We start from the raw sequence: 6,277 nt of genomic DNA on the forward strand, positions 1-6,277 counted from the left end.
TTACTCGTTCCGTAATGCATGATCCCGTGACCAACTACTTGGTCACATCGAGCTCATTATGATGATGCATTACCGAGTGGACCCAGAGATACCTCTCCGTCATACGGAGTGACAAATCCCAGTCTCGATCCGTGCCAACCCAACAGACACTTTCGGAGATACCTGTAGTGCACATTTATGGTCACCCAGTTACGTTGTGACGTTTGGTACACCCAAAGCATTCCTACGGCATCCGGGAGTTGCACGATCTCATGGTCTAAGGAAATGATACTTGACATTAGAAAAGCTTTAGCAAACGAACTACACGATCTAGTGCTATGCTTAGGATTGGGTCTTGTCCATCACATTATTCTCCTAATGATGTGATCCCGTTATCAATGACATCCAATGTCCATGGTCAGGAAACCGTAACCATCTATTGATCAACGAGCTGGTCAACTAGAGGCTCACTAGGGACATGTTGTGGTCTATGTATTCACACATGTATTACGATTTCCGGATAACACAATTATAGCATGAACAATAGAAAATTACCATGAATAAGGAAATATAATAATAACCATTTTATTATTGCCTCTAGGGCATATTTCCAACAGGCCGGCCATGAGGGGCGCGCCAGGTGGAGTCCTACTCCCACCGGGAGTAGGACTCCCTCCCTTTTCCTAGTTGGATTAGGAGTGGAGGGGAAAGAGGAGGGAGAGAGGAAGGAAAGGGGGGCGCCGCCCCCCTCTCCTTGTCCTATTCGGACTAGGGGGGAGGGGCGTGCGGCCCTGCCCTGGCCGCCTCTCCTCTTCTCCACAAAGGCCCACTATGGCCCATTAAGCCCCCGGGGGGTTTCGGTAACCCCTCGGTACTCCGGTAAAATCCCGATTTCACCCGGAACACTTCCGATATCCAAATATAGGCTTCCAATATATCAATCTTCATGTCTCGACCATCGAGACTCCTCGTCATGTCCGTGATCACATCCGGGACTCCGAACAACCTTCGGTACATCAAAACATATAAACTCATAATATAACTGTCATCGAAACGTTAAGCGTGCGGACCCTACGGGTTCGAGAACTATGTAGACATGACCGAGACACGTCTCCGGTCAATAACCAATAGCGGAACCTGGATGCTCATATTGGCTCCCACATATTCTACGAAGATCTTTATCGCTCAGACCGCATAACAACATACGTTGTTCCCTTTGTCATCGGTATGTTACTTGCCTGAGATTCGATCGTCGGTATCTCAATACCTAGTTCAATCTTGTTACCGGCAAGTCTCTTTACTCGTTCCGTAATACATCATCCCACGGCTAACTCATTAGTTGCAATGCTTGCAAGGCTTAAGTGATGTGCATTACCGAGAGGGCCCAGAGATACCTCTTCGACAATCGGAGTGACAAATCCTAATCTCGAAATACGCCAACCCAACAAGTACCTTTGGAGACACCTGTAGAGCACCTTTATAATCACCCAGTTACGTTGTCACATTTGGTAGCACACAAAGTGTTCCTCTGGTAAACGGGAGTTGCATAATCTCATAGTCATAGGAACATGTATAAGTCATGAAGAAAGCAATAGCAGAATACTAAACGATCGTGTGCTAAGCTAACGGAATGGGTCAAGTCAATCACATCATTCTCCTAATGATGTGATCTCGTTAATCAAATGACAACTCATGTCTATGGCTAGGAAACATAACCATCTTTGGTCAATGAGCTAGTCAAGTAGAGGCATACTAGTGACACTATGTTTCTCTATGTATTCACACATGTATTATGTTTCCGGTTAATACAATTCTAGCATGAATAATAAACATTTATCATGAGAATAAGGAAATAAATAATAACTTTATTATTGCCTCTAGGGCATATTTCCTTCAGTCTCCCACTTGCACTAGAGTCAATAATCTAGTTCACATCGCCATGTGATTTAACACCAATAGTTCACATCACCATGTGATTAACACCCATAGTTCACATCGTCATGTGACCAACACCCAAAGGGTTTACTAGAGTCAATAATCTAGTTCACATCGCTATGTGATTAACACCCAAAGAGTACTAAGGTGTGATCATGTTTTGCTTGTGATAGAAGTTTAGTCAACGGGTCTGCCACATTCAGATCCGTATGTATTTTGCAAATTTCTATGTCAACAATGCTCTGCACGGAGCTACTCTAGCTAATTGCTCCCACTTTCAATATGTATCCAGATTGAGACTTAGAGTCATCTGGATCAGTGTCAAAACTTGCATCGACATAACCCTTTACGACGAACCTTTTGTCACCTCCACAATCGAGAAACATATCCTTATTCCACTAAGGATAATTTTGACCGCTGTCCAGTGATCTACTCCTAGATCACTATTGTACTCCCTTGCTAAACTCAGTGTAGGGTATACAATAGATCTGGTACACAGCATGGCATACTTTATAGAACCTATGGCTGAGGCATAGGGAATGACTTTCATTCTCTTTCTATCTTCTGCCGTGGTCGGGCTTTGAGTCTTACTCAATTTCACACCTTGTAACACAGGCAAGAACTCTTTCTTTGACTGTTCCATTTTGAACTACTTCAAAATCTTGTCAAGGTATGTACTCATTGAAAAAAAAACTTATCAAGCGTCTTGATCTATCTCTATAGATCTTGATGCTCAATATATAAGCAGCTTCACCGAGGTCTTTCTTTGAAAAACTCCTTTCAAACACTCCTTTATGCTTTGCAGAATAATTCTACATTATTTCCGATCAACAATATGTCATTCACATATACTTATCAGAAATGTTGTAGTGCTCCCACTCACTTTCTTGTAAATATAGGCTTCACTGCAAGTCTGTATAAAACTATATGCTTTGATCAACTTATCAAAGCATATATTCCAACTCTGAGATGCTTGCACCAGTCCATAGATGGATCGCTGGAGCTTGCATATTTTTTTAGCACCTTTAGGATTGACAAAACCTTCTGGTTGCATCATATACAACTCTTCTTTAATAAATCCATTAAGGAATGCAGTTTTGTTTATCCATTTGTCATATTTCATAAAATGCGGCAATTGCTAACATGATTTGGACAGACTTAAGCATAGATACGAGTGAGAAACTCTCATCGTAGTCAACACCTTGAACTTGTCGAAAACCTTTTGCGACAATTCTAGCTTTGTAGATAGTAACACTACTATCAGCGTCCGTCTTCCTCTTGAAGATCCATTTAATGTCAATGGCTCGCCGATCATTGGGCAAGTCAATCAAAGTCCATACTTTGTTCTCATACATGGATCCCATCTCAGATTTCATGGCCTCAAGCCATTTTGCGGAATCTGGGCTCATCATCGCTTCCTCATAGTTCGTAGGTCCGTCATGGTCAAGTGACATGACCTCCAGAACAGGATTACCGTACCACTCTGTTGCAGATCTCACTTTGGTTGACCTACGAGGTTCGGTAGTAACTTGATCTGAAGTTACATGATCATCATCATTAGCTTCCTCACTAATTGGTGTAGGAGTCACAGGAACAAATTTCCGTGATGAACTACTTTCCAATAAGGGAGCAGGTACAGTTACCTCATCTAGTTCTACTTTCCTCCCACTCACTTCTTTCGTGAGAAACTCCTTCTCTAGAAAGGATCCATTATAAGCAACGAATATCTTGCCTTCGGATCTGTGATAGAAGGTGTACCCAACTGTCTCCTTTGGGTATCCTATGAAGACACATTTCTCCGATTTGGGTTTGACCTTATCAGGATGAAACTTTTTCACATAAGCATCGCAACCCCAAATTTTAAGAAACGACAACTTTTGGTTTCTTGCCAAACCAAAGTTCATAAGGTGTCGTCTCAACGGATTTAGATGGTGCCCTATTTAACGTGAATGCAGCTGTCTCTAATGCATAACCCCAAAATGATAGTGGTAAATCGGTAAGAGACATCATAGATTGCACCATATCTAATAAAGTACGGTTACGATGTTCGGACACACCATTACGCTGTGGTGTTCCAGGTGGCGTGAGTTGCGAAACTATTCCGCATTGTTTCAAATGAATACCAAACTCGTAACTCAAATATTCTCCTCCACGGTCAGATCGTAGAAACTTTATTTTCTTGTTACGATGATTTTCAACTTCACTCTGAAATTCTTTGAACTTTTCAAATGTTTCAGACTTATGTTTCATTAAGTAGATATACCCATATCTACTTAAATCATCTGTGAAGATGAGAATATAACGATACCCGCCGTGAGCCTCAACATTCATCGGACCACATACATCTGTATGTATGATTGCAACAAATCTATTGCTCGCTCCATAGTTTCGGAGAACGGCGTTTTAGTCATCTTGCCCATGAGGCACGGTTCGCAAGTACCAAGTGATTCATAATCAAGTGGTTCCAAAAGTCCATCAGTATGGAGTTTCTTCATGCGCTTTACACCAATATGACCTAAATGGCAGTGCCACAAATAAGTTGCACTATCATTATCAACTCTGCATCTTTTGGCCTCAATATTATGAATATGTGTGTCACTACGATCGAGATCCAACAAACCATTTTCATTGGGTGTATGACCATAGAAGGTTTTATTCATGTAAATAGAACAACAATTATTCTCTAACTTAAATGAATAACTGTATTGCAATAAACATGATCAAATCATATTCATGCTCAACGCAAACACCAAATAACACTTATTTAGGTTCAACACTAATCCCGAAAGTGTAGGGAGTGTACGATGATGATCATATCAATCCTGGAACCACTTCCAACACACATCGTCACTTCACCCTCAACTAGTCTCTATTTATTCTGCAACTCCCGTTTCGAGTTACTACTCTTAGCAACTGAACCAGTATCAAATACCGAGGGGTTGCTATGAACACTAGTAAAATACACATCAAAAGTCTGTATATCAAATATACCTTTGTTCACTTTGCCATCCTTCTTATCCGCCAAATACTTGGGGCAGTTCCGCTTCCAGTGACCAGTCCCTTTGCAGTAGAAGCACTTAGTCTCAGGCTTAGGTACAAACTTGGGCTTCTTCACTTGAGTAGCAACTTGCTTGCCGTTCTTCTTGAAGTTCCCCTTCTTCCCTTTGCCCTTTTCTTGAAACTAGTGGTCTTGTCAACCATCAACACTTGATGCTTTTCTTGATTTCTACCTTCGTCGATTTCAGCATCACGAAGAGCTTGGGAATCGTTTCCGTTTATCCCTGGCATATTATAGTTCATCACGAAGTTCTAGTAACTTGGTGATAGTGACTAGAGAACTCTGTCAATCACTATCTTATCTGGAAGATTAACTCCCACTTGATTCAAGTGATTATAGTACTCAGACATTCTGAGCACATGCTCACTAGCTGAGCAATTCTCCTCCATCTTGTAGGCAAAGTACTGTCAGAGGTCTCATACCTCTCGACACGGGCATGAGTATGAAATACCAATTTCAACTCTTGGAACATCTTATATGCTCCGTGGTGTTTAAAACATTTTTGAAGTCCCGGTTCTAAGCCGTAAAGCATGGTGCACTAAACTATCAAGTAGTCATCATACCGAGCTTTGTCAAACGTTTATAACGTCTGCATCTGCTCCTGCAATAGGTCCGTCACCTAGCGGTGCACCAAGGACATAATTCTTCTATGCAGCAATGAGGATAATCCTCAGATCACGGATCCAATCCGCATCATTGCTACTAACATCTTTCAACTTAGTTTTCTCTAGGAACATATCAAAAATAAAACAGGGGAGCTAAACGCGAGCTATTGATCTACAACATAGGTATGCTAATACTACCAGGACTAAGTTCATGATAAATTAAAGTTCAATTAATCATATTACTTAAGAACTCCCACTTAGATAGACATCCCTCTAATCCTCTAAGTGATCACGTGATCCAAATCAACTAAACCATGTCCGATCATCACGTGAGATGGAGTAGTTTCAATGGTGAACATCACTATGTTGATCATATCTACTATATGATTCACGCTCGACCTTTCGGTCTCAGTGTTTCGAGGCCATATCTGTTATATGCTAGGCTCGTCAAGTTTAACCTGAGTATTCCGCGTGTGCAACTGTTTTGCACCCGTTGTATTTGAACGTAGAGCCTATCACACCCGATCATCACGCGGTGTCTCAGCACGAAGAACTTTCGCAACGGTGCATACTCAGGGAGAACACTTATACCTTGATAATTTACTGAGAGATCATCTTATAATGCTACCGTCGATCTAAGCAGAATAAGATGCATAAAAGATAAACATCACATGCAATCAATATAAGTGATATGATATGG

Source organism: Triticum aestivum, chromosome 1D (assembly GCF_018294505.1).
Source record: "Triticum aestivum cultivar Chinese Spring chromosome 1D, IWGSC CS RefSeq v2.1, whole genome shotgun sequence".
NCBI classification, from domain to species: Eukaryota; Viridiplantae; Streptophyta; class Magnoliopsida; order Poales; family Poaceae; genus Triticum; species Triticum aestivum.